We start from the raw sequence: 22,591 nt of genomic DNA on the forward strand, positions 1-22,591 counted from the left end.
CAAGGACAACACCTGAATCATAATGCCAACAATCTCCCCCTTTGGACTTGATGGCAACCACATAATCTTCAGCTTCATTCTCCCCCTTTGACATCAAGGGCAAAGGGTATGCTCCCCCTATGCTCATGCATCTCCAGATCTGTAACCAGAAATCCATCATGAAGGAGATAGAGACATATTGCAGCTATTTCCAAGATCTCCTTCTCCATAATGCCAACAATGCATTATGTGCTCCCCCTGAGCCTATACCACCAATAGGAAGATGATCAACAGTAAGATGATGCATCAACAACCCCCAGCTTTTGCCTGAGGTATTCAAAAGTGTCCCTGGGCAACGGTTTGGTGAAAATATCAGCAACTTGTTCCTTAGAAGGAACATACTCCAACTTGACCTTCTGTTCAAGTACTTGTTCCCGGAGAAAATGGTACTTGATTGGTATGTGCTTGGTTTTTGAATGCATAACCGGATTCTTTGAGATGCTGATTGCACTTGTGTTGTCACATAAGATAGGGATTGGAGGAGTACAAGTGATTTGATAATCCTGCAAATTCTGCATCATCCAAAGGAGTTGGGTGCAACAAGATGCAGCAGCAACATATTCTGCTTCAGCTGTAGACAAGGCAATTGAACTCTGTTTCTTGCTGAACCAAGAGACCAGTCTGGGACCCATAAAGAACGCACCACCACTTGTGCTTTTCCTGTCATCCACGCTTCCGGCCCAATCTGCAACTGTATAGGCATGAAGAGTAAGATCTGTATCTCTAGGATACCATAAGCCATAATTTTGAGTCCCTTGAAGATATTTGAAAATTCTCTTCACTGCTTGAAGATGAGTCTCCTTCGGATTTGCCTGAAATCTTCCAACTATTCCAACTGCATGCATGATGTCTGGTCGGGTACCTGTCAAATATAGTAAACTTCCAATCATAGATCTGTAGGTTGGTTGATGTACTGCTGCAGATTCATCATTTGCACTGAGACTACATCCTGTGACCATGGGTGTACATACTGGTTTTGCATCTTCCATGCCATATTTCTTCAAAATCTGCTTGAGATACTTGGTTTGAGATAAAAAGATTCCTCCTTCCTTCTGTTGGATTTGCAAACCAAGGAAATATGTCAGTTCTCCTAGCAAGGACATTTCAAATTCTTTCTGCATGACTGAGGCAAAGCTTTGACTCATAGCTTCTTCATTGCTGCCAAAAATAATGTCATCTACATACACAACAAGTATTAGCAATTTGTCATTTTCAACTTTTATATACAGATTGCTATCTGCTGAACCTTTTAAGAAACCTTGTTGATGAAGATATTTGTCCAACCGGTAGTACCAAGCCCTTGGAGCTTGTTTGAGACCATAGAGAGCCTTTTTCAATCGGCATACAAGATTTGGATCATTTCCAAGAATGAACCCATCTGGTTGTTCAATGTATACTTCTTCTTCCAGGTCTCCATTCAAAAAGGCTGATTTCACATCCATTTGAAATACTTTGAAGTTCTGAAAACTTGAGAGAGCAAGGAACATTCGGATGGCCTCAAGTCTTGCAACAGGAGAAAAAGTTTCTTCAAAGTCTATTCCTTCTTGCTGCGCATACCCTTTACAGACGAGTCTGGCTTTGTTTCTAATTACTTCTCCATTTTCATTCAATTTATTTTTGAAGACCCATTTTGTTCCAATAACATTCTTATCTTTTGGTCTAGGAACCAGCTCCCAAGTGTTGTTCTTTTCGATTTGCTCAAGTTCTTCATCCATTGCTTTCACCCAACATTCATCTTTGCATGCCTCTTTCACATTTTGTGGTTCGGTGGAGGAAAGTAATGCCAAATAGCTTGAAGCTTCTGCAACTGTTCTTCTAGTTTGTATACCTGCTTCTTTTTGTCCCATGATCTGAGATTCTGGATGGTTCTTCTGAACATATCTGGATGGAGTCTTTTCTTCTATTCTTGTCCGTTCTTCTGCTTCTTCGTGAGGTTCTTCTTGAGATTCTTCTTGAGGTTCTTCTTCTTCATCATTCTGTCTTTGAGGGTAGCTCTCATCTTCTTCGATGTCTTCACGATGTATTTGCCTAGGAATATATCCCTTTTCATCAACCACTACATCAATGCTGTCAACAATTCTGCCAAGTCTTTTATTGTAGCATTTGTATGCTTTGCTATGTGGAGAATAGCCAAGAAGAATGCCTTCATCTGCTCTAGGATCAAGTTTGCCAAGCTGCTCCTCAGTATTCTTGATATAGCATTTGCTCCCAAATATTTTGAAGTGCTTTACCGAAGGAGTTTTACCACTCCAGAGCTCATGAGGGGTTTGAGTGCTGTTCACCCGGACATTTGTCTTGTTGAGAATAATAACCGCAGTATGTGCAGCCTCACCCCAGAAGGTTGCGGGGGTTCCTGATTCATCAAGCATAGCACGAGCCATTTGTTGGATTGTTCTGTTCATTCTTTCAACAACTCCATTTTGCTGAGGCGTTCTAGCTGTAGAGAATTCTCTCCTTATCCCATGTTCATCACAGAAATCGAAAAATTCATTTGAAGTAAATTCCCCACCTCTGTCAGATCTGAGGCACTTAATTTTGTGACCTGATTCATTTTCAGCCAAGGCTTTGAAGGTTTTGAATTTTTCGAATGCTTCATCTTTGTGCTTCATAAGACCTAACCAAACAAACCTGGAGAAATCGTCAATAAATAATATCAAGTATTCCTCTCCTCTAGGTGTTCTTTTTCTGAAAGGTCCACATACATCTGTATGTACTAGCTCAAGAGGCATGCTGGCTGATCCTTCTTTCTCTGGAAAGTTAGTTCTGGTTTGTTTTCCAAACTGACATGATCTGCATATGGTGTTGTCAGGAATTTTGATATCTGGAAGATCGCGAACTGCCTGATATTTGCAAGCTTTCCTTATTTGTGAGAAGCTTAGATGTCCCAACCTTCGATGCCATAACCAGTGCTCTTCATTCTTGCTTAGATAGCATTGTTGTTGTCCTTCATCAAATATGTATAGATTATTTGGAGTTCTCTTTCCTTTGAGAACTGTTTTACCTGTATCAAGATCACGAACAAGGCATCCATTTGATCTGAATATAACCTCGGTTCTTTGATCACACATCTGGCTGACACTTAGTAGATTATGCTTCAATCCATCAACAAACAAAACATTTCCAGCCTTAACATCTTCTTTTAAAGGAGCAATACCTTTTCCTTTTATAGTTGCAGGAGTATCATTTCCAAAAGAGACTTTCTTTCCCTTTTCTAAATTAGAATAAGACTCAAGTTTTTCTTTATCACCTGTCATATGCTTCGAACATCCACTGTCAATGTACCATAGATTTTCTTGTCCTTCTGCATAAAATGCTATCCCACATCTTTCTGTTTGAGGTTCCTTTATTCTCCATGTTTTGGCGCCTGAGGCTTGTTCCTTTTTCTGCTCTTGTACCTTTCTTTCCGGAAACCTGCTTCTGCATTCAAAGTCTTTATGTCCAAAATTATTGCAAATAGAACATTCAACTTCATTTTCAAGAGCTGAAAAGTTGTTATAGGTCCTTTTTGTAATCCCTGTCATACTTCTTTGTTTTTGAGCTTCCCTAGTCATGATTGTTTTATACGCAACACATTGAGCTGCTTTGTGACCAAAGTTATGGCAAGAAAAGCATTGTCCATTGAAGAAGCTTCTGCGATTATTGGATCTACCAGCCAACTGATTGTAATTTCTATTTTCATTTATTCTTGAACCAAATTGAGAAGATTTTACCTGTGGCTGGTTGTGGCTTTTGTTCACCCTTAAGCTGGATTGCCCCTGATAGTTTCTGCTTGACATTTGTCCCTGCTTTACCTGATGATCTTCCTTGTGCTCTTGCTCATTTCTTCTTGCTGCATCAAGATAACTTTTTGAAGTGGATGCTTGAGAAGTTTCTCCATTATAGCCCAAACCTGTCTTATTTAGTGGAGACCGCTGCACACTGATAATCTCATCCAAAGTTTCAGATCCTTTGACAAACTTGAGATTAATAGTTTTTGTTTTCTCAATTTCTTTTCTAAGACCAACAATTTCACCTTCTAATTTTTCAAGATGTTTTTCCTTTTCATCAATTTGGAATTGTAGAGTATCAATAATCATGTTCTTTTCTTCTATGCATCTCTTGAGTCTAGTAATTTCATCATAAAGGTTATCCACATCTACAGCATCCTCATAATCATCATCTTCAAATGCCATTAACAACCTATATTTATTACCTTGTTCATCTTCATCACTGTTTGATAAGCCATCACTATCTTCATGGGTGTAGTAGCTTTTCTTATTTGCGCTTTGTTTCTTGTTCCATCTAACTGGTTCCTTTCCTTTATCCTTATAAGAGCATTTTGCAGCATAATGACCTACTCTTCCACAAGCAAAGCATTTGAAAGGTAGCTTACCTCTGAACCTTCCAGAACCTCTTTGAAGATTTCTGACAAAATTTGATTCTTCTTCCTCTTCTTCTGGATCATGGCTTGCTTCATAGTAATCTTCTTTGCCTGATGCTTTAAAAGCAGCCTCCCTTCTGTCTGATGGTCCTCCCTTTCTCATTTCATAAGCAGTTAGAATTCCATGTAGCTGAGACATAGTAAGAACACGGAGATTTTCTTTTTCTTCTATTGCAGATACTTTGGATTCAAACTTGGGGGATAATGATCTTAGAATCTTTTGAACTACTAGAGACTCCTTTACTTCTTCACCCAAATTTTTCATACAATTTACAATCTCATCTACCCGAAGAAAATAATTAGCCACACTTTCATCATTATACATCTTGAGAGTCTCATATTGAATTCTGAGAGTTTGAAGTTTGGCTTGTTTTACCTGTTCATCTCCTTCATAGCTTGTGATCATTTTGTCCCATATTTCTTTTGCTGATTTGAAGTGCATTACCTTCATGAATTCTGTTTGGGATATACTTCCTAATAGAGTACTGACTGCTTTTGCATTTGTTTCATACTTCTTTTTCTCAGCTGGATCTGTAGGAGTAGCTGAAGGAAAAGCATAGCCTGTTTCTACAATGTCCCAAACTTCAGTACCAAGAGATTGAAGATATGCAGTAACTCTTACCTTCCAATAATTGAAGTTTGTCCCATCAAAAACTGGTGGCCTGATTGATGCTTCTCTCTCGTAGTTGCTCATGATGAACGATCTACCTTCAAGCGATCAAGCTTTTCTGAAGGACCGGCTCTGATACCAATTGTTGGAAATAATACTGAGAGGGGGGGTGAATCAGTATTATCAAACAATTTACCAAATCTTCCTTATTTGATCTTTTGAATTATTCTTGCATATCAGTACCATAAAATAATGAGCATGAATAAAGAAAATAGACAGTCACACCAAAGAACACAAGATGTAAGGTGGAAACCCAATGCGGGAGAAAACCACCTGCTGCAATATGTCTCTATCTTCTTTCAAGAAATTCTTTTTACAATGATTTTGTACTGGTGCAGTCCTTTACCAACACGCAGGCTGCAACCTGCAGAGAGCTACAACTCTCTCTCGTTTTCCAGTCTCTCCTGGAAGGGAGCTACAACCCCCTACTTCTTTTCATGAAGAATCAAATGATCAACAAGTATACAACAGATACAGTCCACTACAGATATCAGATCAGTAATTACAGAAATAACCCAGAACACCTTATGAACAGAAATATACAGTCAACAGATCATCTTAAGACAGGGACGCATATTTTCTTTCTGTGACCTGCGACTGGACGCAGCCTACCTTCCACTGTTCTGCGTGCCGACGCACTGTTCCTCTATGCTTTGCTGCGACCGGCGAACCCAGAAACACTATCGCGCCGCGTCTTTTGCTTCAGAGACGCACCCAATAACACAGTCACGCCGCGTCCTTTGCCTCCGAGACGCACCTGAGCCTTTACTGTACTGCGTCCGGGCGCACTTTCCCTTCACTGAACCTGCGTCCCTTCAGATATAAAAGATATGAGGACTTCAGAACCAACCCAAACACTCAGATCCACAGATCTGATCATGCGCCATAGAGATCACAGTCCATTAGAAGATTCGCCTTCATAGATCTGGACTAGATCTCACCAAAAGATATTCAACCAAGATGATACTTAATCCAAATGAACTCCTTTGCTTTATATAGGCAAGCTTCTCCCCAAAACATGGAACAAAACCACGAGCCGACACCATAGAAACACAAAACCGTCGGCTAGATACCACACAAGAAACCCCCACGTGCTTTTCTCTGCCTTGAAATGTGTGCACTGGGCGGACGCACCTCCTGAACGGCTGGCCTGCGTCCCTGGACGCGGGTTCTGTATGGTATACCTGCGGGGACGCACTTGCTGAACATATTTCCTGCGTCCTTCTTGATTTATCACCTGAATGGGTTTGCCATCAAGGACAACACCTGAATCATAATGCCAACAACTATCATTCATCAAACACTCATCAACCTGATTACATCTGTGTTCTCAGTATATATGGTATTACAATACAAAATATCTCTGCTAAACAATGCGTGGAGGAGCCCATAAATGGCCACCAACCACATTTACACTTAGAAATGGGCCTCTGATACAAATCCGACTGTGTTTTAAATGGATTTGACCTTCTCTGGCGCTCTGAGGTCCTCCCTGGGCAGGTGGAGTGAAATACGGGTGAAACCCATAACCATTGAATGCTCTGACTTGATCGGCGGTGTCATGCTTCCTCCTCGGCCATACTATTGATTAAATGCAGTTGTCGAACAATAAAATGGCTCATTCATGACTGTTTTGCTTATAAACAGTGAAAACACTGCCAAACTGAGTATTCCCGCCCATTACTGCTTCAATTTGGACTTTAAAGGTTCAGGCATGGTTCAATCATCTATCAGGTCCGCCTTTCGGGTCGCAATGCATATCTTAACCGGCCAATCCTCTGTTTCTTTATATTTGAAAATACACATAAAACTGCTGCAAAATCATGAAAAATGGCTTTAGCGGACTTGAACAATATATATATTTTACTTCCGAACCCTTTCGAATCCGAGACTCATCGCAATCGGCACCTGCGCAGGCTTCCTTTGTATTTTCTTATATTTCGTTATATAAAGAAAATGCGCCCAAAACCATTGAAAACGGCTTTAGCGCGGATTTGAAATTTTGACAGAAATCATTCATAATGCCATCGGGTCCGACCCATCGGATCGCAAATATATATGTGCGAAAGGCCCTGCCCCCTTTGAAAGCGCCGATGCGATACGCCAATGCGATATCGACGATCGCTCATCACAAAATATAAAAGCCCAGACGTCTTTGTAAGTCCTCCATTGCGACTCGCCGATGCGATATCGGTGATCGCTCATCGGCGATGTCTTGTGCCCCGATCCTTCGTGAAGCGTCGATGCCATATCCGCCGATGAGATCTGGACCGTTGATCGGCCAGATCAAATGGCTGCGGTTCATTTGGACCTTTAAGCCTGTAATTCGGGCTTTTTGCATGGTTTTGGAGTGTCTTTGCCTCCCGATAGCGTATTTTTGCTTTCCCAAGGGCTTTTCTTTTGCAACCAATTCGATTGGTGGACGGCTTTAAATCAAAATTTGAAGATTTCAACAGCAACAATGGATCCTTTGGCATGAATTTAAGTGTATTTGCAGCCTTTGAGAGTGTTTTGAATCCATTTTTGATCCTTTTGCATAGCAGAGCTAACAGTGTCAAGCCTTCAGATCTTAGATGGGGAATGCAGGGCGAAAAAGGAGTATATGGCCGAGCACTGCAAACGCTAGAGAAGAAGACAATGTTCGATTCTAAACCATGATATGACCCCAGCACCATCAAGAAATGGAGGAAGGCTCTCACTGATGTTGCAGAAACAAAATGTTTCAATATGGAGACATATAATGGGTGAGTACTCCAATCTCCCTCTTACTCTAACCTTCTACCTTGCTGGATTGATATATAGTTTATGTTGTACACATTTCTGACTCGTAATTTCATTTCAGCGATGGGTCACGGACACTACATCAATGGTGACAATGCAGCTACCAATGTTTGGAAGAGTGAGGCCTCTAAAAATAGCTCATGTATACTCAGACATGGCAATGTTTGGCTGCATGTTTTTAGGGTGGACAACCCAGTATTCACTAGGGCCAACAAGCTCAAAGGTAAGATTCACAACAAGCTCATATACTATTAGAGGACCATGTGTCTGGTACTTCAAGCCATTAGGAAAGGGTAATAGATCATACATTACATAAGATCCATCAATTTTAGCTTTGCCCTTCTCTTGCATGGTTACAATATTCAAAGGAGTCTCAGATAGGTTTTCCACAAAGTGAGTAATAGGGTTGAGCGAGATGAATCGGGAACTGGACCATAAATCCAGGGTGCAGAAGAACTACTAGCTACTCTTGGAAAGAGACTAGATCCAACGTCGTTGATAGAGCACGAATCCTTCTACTCCAACCCAGAAAACGTAGGCTTGAGGGTAACTTGTTGCAACAAGCAATGGTACGAGAAAACAAGCATGGGAAATTTGTTTGTCGGGTAGGAAGGAGTGTTGGAAAGAGTTAAAAGAGCACTACATGTGTCTAGATATCTAACAGCGTTGGATGAGAAAGTTGAAGTATTCGAAAGGGCAATGTTACTCGAGCAGCAAAGCAAGAACACTAGAGTTATAGGAATTGTGGGGCTTGGCGATGTTGGCAAAACCACTGGGATGGAGAGAGCACCTCTCAATGCAATCACTTCATTGCCACATGTGCTTATATTAGTGCAGGTGCCTAGTAGTTCAGGACATCTGAAGATGTTGTGATAGATTGATATTGTGACAAGGTAAGAAAGAACTCAATGTTGAGCTAACTACATTGAATTTCTTTGTAGCAAACATTTGGCACAATATAATTAAGTGGCTTTTAGAAATTTATTTTTTGGTACCCAAAACACAGTCATGTGGATTAGTACTTTGAGACTCAAATATTTTAGGATAGATGCTAAATCATAATTTTAATCTTCATAGTCTCAGAATGATGTATGATATAGCATATATAATATCCCTTGCACTGTCTCTAAGAAACATCTCCTATGGTAATTGATCATTTTTGTTTGTATATTAGAAATGAAGCCTATTTCTAACAAGGCTTGTAATCAAGCCTCCTTGAACATGGCCATGATTTAATTTGTTTTACTTGATTTGGGAAATTTCTTTAATCTTATTTATATGTCATGAACATACCCAGGTAAATTCTATTATTAAAGATCTTTATTTTATATGTGAGCTTTGTCCTAAGCTCAGTTGGAAATGGAAAATATTCCAAAACCTATTTTAGGTTTTTGTTATAGTCAACACTTCTTTACTGTACAAATAAATTCCAGAGTAAAACACATACACATGAAATTATGTGGTTTAGTAAACACCACAAAGCTATATAAGGGTATACAGGTAAGGATGTATCTGTCGAAGACAATTCTTGCATGTTCCAAATATTACAACTTTGTAGCATGAACCTACAACGCCTTCATCTATTACAAAACTTATGGTGCAAAACTGGCAATCTTCCTACTATAAGGTTGTAAAATTTAGGACATTGAAAACAAAGGTTTGTTGGATGCATTAACAATGTAACATTTGAATTATCCCTTCAGTGACAAACTCAAACTTGAGAACTTTATGTTATATGTTGGTCAACCATTTTATAGTGACTCTGCAGACATAGATTGATAATAAGCTATGATTAAATAGGAAACAACTTGCCCATGTTAAGTACTCACAATGCCTTCCATTATCGAATCAATATTTTCATTAGCTTACTTCAACCTATTTATTTTTGGGTAAAGACTGGGGAGCGAGACCTATGCGTATGCCCATGATAAACCAGAATATTTGTTTAAGGGGAATTTAAATATTGAGTTTCACCAACAAAAGATTTAAAAAAATACAGGAGATTGTTTACAAATGCAATGTTAGTTAGTGGATACATAAATTTTGTCATGCTAACATGATTTTTTTTTGGAACATAGAGCAAACCAAACCTCTCAGGCATGTAGTGTAATTTATATGAACTTTTCAATGTTAGAAGTAGCCTTGACCCAACTTAGTCATACAAAGAAAAATCGAAGACAAATAATTTCCAGAGTATATAGTTTTATATATTTGTGTTATTTACATCATCATACATCTATCGAATGGTTCTTATCCTATTGGTAAGCTATAAAATGATTTGATCAAGGTTGAAACTTAAGGGGAAAAGAAGATAGCATCTCTCATCTCCCAACAATGTACAAAGCCATAATGCAATGGCAATTGGCTTTGAATCTCATTCATGAATGCAATTACAGCTGGCTCATATGTACCAAATTCTAAGCTACGTTGATATACAATGCTCATCTAATTCACCCAAAGCCACTCACACCAAGCCCCCTTTCCAAGGAGGATATAGTGGTATAACCATTGGAATTCAAGTTCAATTCTACTACCATTTTGAGAATTTATTATTCCCGTTTGAGCATTTTTTAACTTGATTCGTATAAAATTTTCATGCGGAGATGGAGCACTAGAAAAGGTTGATTATTTGTATAGAGAGATAGAGCACTATAGAAGGTTGATTGTTTTTACACAGAGATAGAGCACTAGAAAATATTGATTATTTGTATAGAGAGATATAGCACTAGAAAACGATAATGTCATTTCCATGGGTTGAAAAAAAAACATGCCATTCATTCACAAGCTTCCTTTTTCTTCGATAAAGGATTGCCATTTTCTTCTGCGTGTACTATGTCACTAGTAGACTTCTCATGCAAAATAATTGAAGAGTCCTTGGTCCCAGAGAAAGAAGAATAAATATTTTCTGCTCCTGCCAATTCTTGCAGCCTCATATCTTTTCTTATTTCTTCCTGCTAAAACTGCACCATTGCATCATATGCATACCTTGACTGTTTTCTACCACCAACTTGCAAATGTTTAGTAGGGATATTCTTTGAACTCTCATTCTTTGAATCATGTTACTGTTGTACACATTTTGCACCCCGATACATTGGTCAATATGGAAAAGAATGAATATGTGGCCCCTTTATCTTGTCATGGGCAGTGATCTTTATTCCTTGACTGTGTTATCTATTCTTTGTTATTTCAACATTCTTTACTGAAGTTGTCATTCTCAAGCCTTCAAGGTAAATGAGAGTTGTGAAATTCCATTTTACCTGCTAGATAGGGAGGTTCCATCTGCCAAATCAGTAAGTGGATGTTTTCAGCCATTGCTACAAGTTGAATTTCAGGCAGTTGTATCAATGGGACATGGAAAAAATCCTAACCCTACTGATGGATGATGGGGCATTTAGCTCATTATAGATACTCAATTATCTCTAATAGAGGTTTTTCTATAGCTAAATTGGCATATTATGAATTTTTCTATCCCTTTTTCTCCTCATGCATAGATTTTTGGCATAAAGTTGTTTAATTTTTACTGTAAGGAAGTCCCTCTTCCTTTCAAAAGTAAAAACCTTACATCGATAAATAGTTGGGGCCTTTCATCTTTTAGTGGACCTTGTTGTGCTTTCTATTACCATTTGCTTATACATAAATAGCTATTACTAAATGGAATATTTTGAATGTTTATATTTTGTCTTTACCAATACATATATTTTTAGCATATTTTGGTTTCTTCAGCACTGCAAGAAAGTCCCTTTTCCTTTCATCTCCTCAATGCTAGAATTAAAGGTGCAGAGTTCTAGTTAGTCTTCAATTTATATAATGTAAAACCCCAACATCCTGGATAGTGGTGAAAATTGCATTTAGGTTGTTATATTTCTAGTTGTTCACGATCAGTTAATATGGTTTTTGTCAGGGATAAATGTTTGTGATGCTTTCCATTTTGAAGTGGATCTTCATACATAAATACATATATATCTTATGTTACAGGTTGAAAACGAGAACCTCCCACCAGTGGTGATAAATGAAATTTCAAAGGAGTTGAAGAGTCTTGATGAATCACCTCATGGAGGTACAAAAGTGGTGGTGAATGATGACAACTTTTTCAATCAAAGATGCAAACATTGAAGGACCAGGTACATTCTAAAAGCATAATCGAGAACAACGCAACATATTTTGGATGTTCTATTCTTGAGAAAGGGATCATTTTTTCATATTGCATTTGATGAAGCATCTGAATTCGTTTTTTGCATGGTTATTACTAGATTTTTGGAACATGAGCTCTATTTACATTTATTGATGCTTTTTCCTGCAACTAGCATTCCATATGAATTTGGTGTTTTTCCAATGAAATTGGTTCCAAGTCCTGATTTTCCAAACTCTACTTCCAGAGGAAATTGTTGATCCTTATAATGATACTTCATCTAATTTACATTCTCTTAAATGGATATTATGTTTTATTTAGATGTTTAGTTGCCTATAGGGCATTCTTTTTGTTTTTCTACTCACTGCTTATCTAAATCATCAAGTATATAAGGGGGATGCATGACTTGTAAAAACTGAGAAATAAACTTTGGCATCTTTCAATAGTAATGATTGGCTTGGACTGCAGGGTATTTTTTCACAAAAATCTTCCACCCTAATATTGCAAGCAATGGAGAGATATGTGTCAATACTCTGAAGAAGGATTGGAATCCAACCCTTAGACTGTGACACATTCTTCTTGTATGTGTTCATCCACTTATCAATTTAGCTTATTTATCATAATTTTTATTAAGAATTGTAGTGTGTTACATTTGGCTGGACACAATTGTGCTTGTTGCGTATTTTTTGCTTGAAAGATATTTGGAAACTAAAGATGGACATAAGCTATTTGAATGGAATTGTAGTGTGTTAATTGTTTCGATACAACATGAGCTACAGGATTTGCACTTGTTTCATACTACTTAAGTGATATTTGAAAACTGATGTTGCACATGAGCACATAACTCAATGAATTTTTCTCAACTTGTGATCTTTTTTTCGTGGCCACTTTTAACATTCTATAATTAATTGACCAAGAAACTTAGGGATGAACTATTTGTGGTTCTAGGATTTAGAAGTGAATTTTAAAAATGTATTCAAAATGTTACATTTGACGTGATTTGTGCGCACTGCACAATGAGAACTGACTGGAATTCATGTGAAGAAGAAAATAAATTGTTGGAAGATTTTTTATTGTTATTTGTTGCATAGTTAGCACACCTTGTATTATTGTTTGAACTCCACTTTTTATCAACTCTGCAACAGTAAACTGGCATGGACATTCATGCAGTTTGTATGCATTCTTGGATCTTAGTTATAGGGACCGAAGTACATGATTTTTTCCATAAACAATAGTAATTTATTTCCCTTTCTAAACTTTGGATTATTGTTGTAGGTCATAAGATGCCTACTTGTAGAACCATTCCTAGAGTCTTCTTTGAATGAACAAGTTGGGAAGATGCTCATGGAACATTATGAAGCATATGCAAAGCATGCCAGGTATGTTATATCTTTCATCTATATCTGGAAATTATTTACATGATTACACTTTATTCATATAATTTTGGGATATATATGGTTAACCCTAATATTTCTCTCTATCCTTTGAGAAGAGTATGAGGATATTAAATTCAATATTAACAAAGTGATTGGGGTACTGGTAAATAATTGAAACGTTGAACATACCCATGTCAGAGGAAATGAGTATTGATCTTCAAATCTCAATTTTGCAGTTATTGACATAATTCTAGACATTTCCCCATGTAAAGTTGACCATGATTTAAGTATAGTTTCTACTAACATTTCCCCTAGTGAGTAGGGTCCAAAACTTCTTCACATTTTCCTTTAATTTCATTCTTTTAAGTTTTGTCTACACATTAGATTTATCAGGTTCTTCACTGGTTGTATTCTCTCTACATCTCCATCTACATCTGCCTGCACTATCTAATGCTGAGTAGCACATCTCCCTTTTCTAGGGTTAACACTCGTGGGTCACCCTTTCTTAGGGTCTTCTTTCTTGTTTTCACTTGTATCCCATAGCTTGTAGCTTAGGCTTGTTAACTGGATTTTCTAGCCCCTAACCTCATTCACCCGTTTTCCTTGTGACAAATTTTGCTTTATCAATAACATAAATAATAGTGTGAGAGGTTCTTAATGGGTCCAGATCCACACACCTGCACCTGTCTCTGCACATATGCCTTTGGTAGTTGTCTACCTAGATGTTCTTATGCAAGTCTGCCTTTGGTAATCGTCTACGTGGGTCTTCTTATGCGAGTGTGTTAATTTTAAGTTAACATGTTCTTTGCTTAGGTTAGTTACTTCATACATCCATTTTCCCATTAATCCATCAACAATAATACAGTAACTAATGAAAAAACATAAGAGATAAATGTTGAAAACAAGCCAAGACATAAGAACACAAGAATATGGCTCAAGCCAGGGAAAATCCCCAAGATGGGGAAAACCCTTGATCGAATCTTCTTATTATTAATCATCAACTGATCAACAAAGAGAGTTATAGAGAACAATGATTTAAAGTCAATACTAACTTTCCAAATGGAAGATTTGACATCAAAGCACTTAAACATGAAGATGACTTAATGAAGCTGCAATTCTGAATACTGGTTAGGGCACAAACATAGTTAGCTTCAAGTGTTGATGTAAATCCTGGTCACTGATTAGGGTTGTCAGCTTCATTCCTCATTCTCCTCTCCATCAATTACTACGATTATCCATAGAAGACACCCAATCACTGATTTAGAGCTTGGTAGCTCCTCAACGAATCTTGAAACAATCCCAAACTACATGGAAGAATTTTGACCCGTCTGTACTCAAGCCTGGGCATATGCATCCTAGAGAGGACTTATACATGCCTTCATACCCACTGAATAGTCTTAGCAACAAGATATTGTAGCAACTCTATTCCCGCGGCCTGTAACAAAGATAAACCTCACCAAATAGAACAGAAAAACATCCAACAGGCATTCCTTTGACAGCGGCTATATTCAACAGGAAAGTTGTACCCAAAATCAAGTGATATGTTGCCGAGATAGACCTCCTATCCTCCACGCATGGAGCCACATACCTACGGCTCTTTCTCCCAAGAAAATTTTACCCTAAACAGAGATGTGCCTCCTCATAATCTCGACCCCTGCCACCTGCGTCCTACCTCATATGCCATCCTATTTCAGAGGAGAGGATGAGAACTTGGATGATCTAAATGAGGATGGAGGATGCCTGTATATATATGACAATTTGTCCTTATGGAGGTGAAGCCAACCTTGACACTGGGAGGCAAATTTGAATTTCAAATTTTCACTTTTCCCGCCTTAATAAGATTATGACTTGTAGAATTTCTTTTTAAATAAATAAATATTTTCCTTATCCAAATTCGGTGATCTTTAGGTCGATTTTGGTCCTCTCTAAAAGAGGATTTCAATGAAATAATCATCTCCAATAGATGATTTTTCCAATGGTGGAATTTGGCCCTAGTTGCCAAATTTAACACTCCCTCTCAACTAGGGAGAATTCCACCTGTCAAACCAACAACTATGTCTCTGATCACCATGAACCATCTCTGAATATTGATTTTGCTTTGCTCTGTTGAACACTGAAGTAATAATGAAGAAGAATTGACTAAGAGTGAGCCACAAGACCTTACCACTCTCCACTGACAAAATTTAGTCCAGAGGTAAAACCTCAATCAGACTTGATCCCAGATCAAGTTGAAGAACACCAAGCATCCTAGTCATAGGGAGTACGGAAATACACAATGGTTCCATTGGTATTTCTATGGTCCTTAACCACTTTTCCCAACTCATTAGCTAGATGAAAGGTACTTCCCATGTGTCCCAGACTACATGGGTAGGATGATACTAAATCAATAGTAGGGAAAGAATGTATCACATCCTGCTCACAACCACACATAGGGAAAGGTCGAACCACATCCTACAATCACACGTAGGGAAAGGACGAACCGCATCCTACAAACGCACATCACAACCACACGTAGGGAAAGGACGAACCACATCCTACAATTGCACAACACAATCACACGTAGGGAAAGGACGAACCACATCCTACAAACACAAGTCACAACAATCAATCATAGGAAGGATCCTACACGTGGGGAAAGGATGAACAACATCCCACCGACATGTCAATCGACAATTGTAAGGAATGAGCATCCTACATGTGGATAAAGGATGAACCACATCCCACTGACATGTCAAAAAATGCCTATATGCATCTCTCGTTGGGGTATCCGCAGGAGAAGGTGAACCACCTATCCTGCTCATATGCCATTAGGAGAAGGTGAACCACTCGTCCTATGCATATGTCATCACCAGTGGGGGAAGGTGAACCACTCACCCTACATACATATCAACCATCATGGGGTATCACGGGGGAAGGTGAACCACTCACCTTGTACATAACGCACTAATAGGGGAAGGTGAATCATTCACCCTATGTTCGCTCATAGCTCAATAAGTATCCCAAGCCCCCAGGAGCTCCCAGAGCTCAATCTTCAATCTTTAATCAAGGATCCCTTCATATAGGGAATAGTGCCAAGCTGCTTTCTGAAAGTCAAGACTAGATCAATAGGATCCTCATAACATATAGATGTATGTATAGCAAACACATTGATTTATAGTAGAGATCTTGGTCGCACAGTCCTCTGCTTCTTGCATTATTTGATTGATCTTACTCCCTCTTTGTCTTTTCAAGGTGCATTGTGTTCATCTGACAACCTGCTCATCATAAGATCTGTCCACCCAAACATGTCATAGAAATTTGTCCTTTGTTGTACCATATATGGTGGTATGAGAAATACTGGATTCTCGAAATCTTCTTCTACAATATACAACGAAGGAGTGCATAAATGGCTCACTGAAGCCATACTTACTGATTTTAGCCTTCATAATGATCCAGATTTCAGCCTTCATAATGTTTTAGATTTTGATTTATTCATAAAGTAATGTGAATTTTAGATGTGCACTTTTCATTTACCATATTATCTAACCAAGAAAAATTTCAGCAATGTATTTCAGGCAATAAAGATATCTGAATAAGCAACAATTTATATCCATGGACCCACTCAAAAGTCTTCATATAGAGACCTCATAAGATGACTATGTCCAAATTAACTACATCTCCATCTTATCAAACCTTTTAATCTTAGATCCCTTCATCTTGACCCCTCAAGAAAAATCTCCCTCTTACTTTGATAAATGAGAGGGTTATCATCTGTAGGACAAATGTCATCAATAGTTGAACCATATCTCCCTCATACTCAAATTGTATTCATAGGTCTGTCTTCAACCTGCTATTAATTCAAACATTTTATAGTGGAGCCTTGCTACATTTAATTTCCTGAGCTTCTCGTATGGGCTTCAAGGAAGCTCCAGACCAAAGAGGAACTTTCTGAAGAATCGACAAGGTTCTTCTTTAATCAGGAGAAGACATCTTTCTTGAGATGATTTCAACAAAGGCCATTCTTTTCCTAGCCGATCTTCAAGAATAAAAGCTTCAAAAGATGCATTTGACTGGTTTACAGCTTGATTGTGAACAATCTTGTAACACAGGCATCAACATATAGGGCCTACAACATATCACCACCGCTACTAGACTTGTAGCGATATCATACAAAATGGTGGGCTAAAAATAGAGCATAAATGATGTTGTGTTGCATGTACAGGGATGTCATTCATAGACAGTGCCACTGATATTGTATCTTTACTACACAGGATACTATCCTTGATAGCTACAGATCTTCATACTTCCAGGACGACCCCATCATTACTCAATATACCAATATGGTCCATACAAGCATTGTTTTGTTAACAAGGCTTCTTAGTTTTATTCCAGAGATAATAGTAATACATGTCCAGCAGTAACTAATCTCAACATTTCCTTATACATATTCATCAGCGAAAACAAGCTGTGTCCTTGATCTGAATGTTTCAGCCTCTGACAGGTTCACCGCAACATTCAGCCGATGATGTGTATTAGTGATACAACTTAACAACAAGAGTGGAACCCTTTTCTACTTATTAATGATTCCATGACAACTTCTATACGCAATCAATTTTCAACCTGAATCTTCAACATATCTTCATAAAATTGTCCTAATTCAGTTGTCACTTATATGATTTCAAAATGACTTTCCATCAAGCTGATACCTTTTCTCTTAGAGATGTTCCATTCTTAGCTTTGAATGATTTCAATAATTCAAGAGAGAGAAGGTCAAGTAGATTTGACAACCAAGAGCCACATTTCATAATATGATAAGGCATTTGACTTTGAAGAAAATGATACTATAATTTGATATCAAGGTCAAAGATAGGATAAGGTTGTCAAGGCATCGAATATGAGATGTAATAGAATTCCTTACATTTCTGTGTGCTTCGACTTCAATCTTCAAATCTGAACCTCTTAGCACAAAATATGGTTGCCTTACTTACCAACAAGAAAACTTAATAGGTTAGGCTTTTAAGCATAGCCCAGAATTCTTGTGGGGAAGTTAATTGTTGATTTCAATGAGCCGAGATACCTTCAAGAAGAGCATCAATCAAACGTTGCTAGGATTACATCATCATTAGAGATCAAGATTCTTAAATCAAGTTCAGAGCAAGGTCACTCAGAACCTTAGAGTTGGTATTAAGAAGAAAGGACGTATTGCCTTGAGATATCAAGTGATCAATACATCTCCCATAATGCCTTCACAGACCTGACAGATTATGTCGATAACATATATATACATATATCCCCAAAAAAAACTGTTGCAAAAGTTAGAGCAATACAATCATTGATTATCTAATATTGCTCCTTGATCTGAAAATTTCCCAAAAAGTATGTCGCATAGGATAATCAAGGTTGATCCTTATATTCAAAATTGTCAACAAACTCTCAGCAAAGATCCAGTACTCATGCTCAAACTAGGTTGTCTTCAATATACCCTTTAACCACTCATCTTTAAATGCTCAGTGATATGTAATGAAACAAAAAGGGATGAGATGGATGTGAAACCATAGCTATCATCTGAAATGTTCCAGGGATCTGAGAATCTCAAAGAGAAATTATTCTTTTAAGAATGATACAGTCCTCTAAAATGAGGGTTGTAATACTTCAATCAAGCATCTACAGAGGTTCGGGCCTATCTCCAAGGATCATAGAAGATTTCAATCTTTAAGTATATCCTCCTATATGCTTATATAGTCTCAAGATAACACTGTTAAATAATCCTTCGAAAATATCTTGACATTACTCAAAACATACCTTATGAATACAGGAACATACCTTGATGACTTCCAACCTTTCCCCATGATTTTCAAGTAGCTCTTGGATTAGTATCCATGATCTTTAAGAGAATGTCACATTTTTGTTATTCTTGAACTTAAGAGTTATCTCAGAGAGCTAAAGGTTTAATCAATGAAATTCCTCAGAAGCTTCTTCGTGATTGCAATCTCTTATACTTGGGTGTGTCCTCACCTGAGCTCTGATACCATGTTAGTTTTAAGTTAACATGTTCATTTCTTAGGTTAGTTACTTCATACATCCATTTTCCCATTAATCCATCAACAATAATATAGTAACTAATGAAAAAACATAAGCGATAAATGTTGAAGACAAGCCAAGACATAAGAACACAAGAATATGGTTCAAGCCAGGGAAAATCCCCAAGATGGGGAAAACCCTTGATCAAATCTTCCAATTAGTAATCATCAATTGTTCAAAAAAAGAGATATAGAGAATAATGATTTAAAGTCAACACTAACTTTCCAAATGGAAGATCTAACATCAAAGCACTTAAACATGAATATGACTTAATGAAGCTGCAATTCTGGCACCGAGGGCTGGAGATTTCTATACTGCAATTCTGAATACTGGTTAGGGCACAAACACAATTAGCTTCAAGTGTTGATGGTAATCCTAGTCACTGGTTAGGGTTGTCAGCTTCAGTCCTCATTCTCCTCTCCCTCAATTACTGCAATTATCCATAGAAGACACCCAATGGCTGATTTAGAGCTTGGTAGCTCTTTAACGAATCTTGAAACAGTTCCAAACTACATGGAAGAATTCTGACCTGTCTGCACTCAAGCATGGGCATATGCGTCGTAGAGAGGACTTATACATGCCTTCATACCCACTGAATAGTCTTAGCAACAAGATACTGTAGCAACTCTATTCCTGTAGCCTGTAACAAAGATAGACCTCACCAAATAGCACAGAAAAACATCCAACATGTATTCCTTTGACAGCGGCTATATTCAACAGGAAATTTGTACCCAAAATTAAGTGATACGCTTTCCAGACAGACCTCCTATTCTCCATGCATGGATCCACATACTTGTGGCTCTTTCTCCCAAGAAAACTATAAAATGCAATTGTTAATAGTTTATTCCGCCATATAAACTGAAATTTTCCCAGTGGCGTATATTCTTCTACCTATCTCCTTTCTTTACGTGTCACCCATATCCATCCATGATGAGTATTCCTGCTAACCCTGCACATTTCTCTTGTACAATGATTGGTGGCATTGTCAAGAGTGTTCACATAAATGACATAAGTTGGAAATGCAGGTGTAAACATAGAGGAGAATGTGGGTGCCTAATAAATAGGGACTGGGTGCTTAATAAGCATGAAGTGAGGTTTTGAGCCCCATGTTTCACCAAATCAATTTCAGACTTTAGGAGTGCCAGAGAAAATAGTGAATAGATAAGGTGTTAGTGTGGGCCTCTCAAGTTACAATGAGAACGCAGGTGCTTGAACATGGTATTAAGCTTTCAGCCCTAAGCTTTGCCAACTCAAATACTTAAATTTTCTTTTGTGTCATTCCCAAAGGAAGCTATTGTGTTCCTGTCACAATGCAAATCGAACTTTTGAGTGGAAAATTTAAAAGATTAAGCCCTAACTAGTTGTCAAATAAATCCATGTCCTAAAGATTATTTATTTCTCAGTTGTTTAAGAATTTTTATAATGTAGATGCAGTGTGCACAGTACAGGGTTTGGATTCATATATGAGTTGCTTTTCTGAATTTCTAAACTGATTGTAGAGATTCAATGGTATATCTTGTACTGTGATGGAATTCTGAAAATTCTTTTTCCAGCTTATTCCAAAGAAGGGTGGGACACCCAAAACATATGAAGTTGTTTTTATCACCCTAATAGGTGAAGAATTCAAGACAAAAAAGGCAATAGAGTGGTACTTGAAGGAAAATCCAAGAGGGCCGTCTATCTCTGAATTTGATTGGAGCACAGGTAAAGTTTATTATTTTATTGGTTTTTCCTGATCTGAACTATGTTTGGAGCACATGTCAAGTTTGTTATTTTATTACTTTTTCCTGATCTGAACTTATGTTCTTACATATCCTTGTTTTTTTTGTCGTTTGAAATTCATACCCTTTTTGTGAGGATATTGGCATGTATCTTTTAGAAAATATAATTTGACATTTTCTTAGTACCATAGGTAAGGTAACACCAACAAGGAGATCTTCAAAGATAAGTGAAAAAGTAAAGGAATCACCAGTCAAAACACCAGAAAGTGAATCGAAGAAAAAACCAAAGAGATCCAGAAAATCAAAAGGAGATTCAGAAGATGCAGAGAAACAAGAATCACAAGTAGAAGCTAGTAAGGAAGAGGAAATGCATGATATCCATCACAGGGAAGATATGGCTGAAACAGGGGAAGATGTTGATCACAAAAAGGAAGAAGAAGGGAAGGGAAAAGATGATATTGAAAAGAAGAAGGAAGCAGAAGAAGAGAGTGATGACAAAAGGGAAATAGAAAACAAAGAAACAATACATGGGTCCAAAACTGAAGAAATAAATAAAATGGATGAGAAGACAGAAGAGATGGCACCACAAGGGGCAGAAGGTGCCATAAAGAAAGATCTAGTGCTAGAGAATGAAGAAAAGCACAACGCTTTTGAGAGTAAGGGAGAGCCTCAGGAACCCAAGCAAGATTCAATTGATGTAACAAAGGAGAATGGTTTTGATGGTACCGATACACTGGAGAACTGTGCCCAGGTCAAACATGCAGAGCTAGTGAAGGAAGTGCATGACCCGCGAGAAAAAATACTTAAGGTCAAGCAGGACAAATGGCAAACGAGATTGGTTCACTTTCCAACCACACTGTAGTAAAACAGACCCTGAGCCTCCACTTAATGCATCCAACTGAACTTCTATGGTTTAAATTTTTTGCATTGTTGGAGGTTAGCTTCTTAAACTACACATTATTCATTAGGAGCTCTGCCCCAGGTTTAGAGTTTGAAGAGAGGAGGAAAACTCTAGGAGTGTTTCTTTAATATTGCAATGATAGACTATTGCTATCCTACATATCATAGCAAAAATGGAACCTGGCTTTTGTTGCGACTCTTGCTACAGTTGCATAGTCACCCATTAGTTGCCATGGTTTTGGTTCTTTGACTTGCAATTCTTATCAATTTACTTTTAGTAAATTTAACTTATCTAGTTCCTTTTGTAAATGTCCACTACAGTTTTTAGCTTCTTGCATATGATTTTATAGTCTTTTCTTTATGATGTAACAAATTATCCATGAATTGTTATGTAGCTATATTTAGTTCTCAATATATTCAATTTATTAGTATGGAAGATGATTAGGTTTAAATGCTTTATAGTTCTTATTGCATGTTATACATTCTCTGAAGCAA

General features: G+C 37.8%; 1 pseudogene; it reads left to right on the plus strand.

Annotated features, from left to right (window-relative positions):
- Positions 1-8,609: 8,609 nt before the first annotated feature.
- Positions 8,610-22,098, plus strand: LOC149141950 (uncharacterized; annotated as a pseudogene).
- Positions 22,099-22,591: the final 493 nt, after the last annotated feature.

The sequence above is a fragment of the Pinus tabuliformis genome, chromosome X (genome assembly GCF_031772625.1).
Source record: "Pinus tabuliformis cultivar Carrire ecotype Pingquan chromosome X, CPIR1, whole genome shotgun sequence".
Taxonomy (NCBI): Eukaryota; Viridiplantae; Streptophyta; class Pinopsida; order Pinales; family Pinaceae; genus Pinus; species Pinus tabuliformis.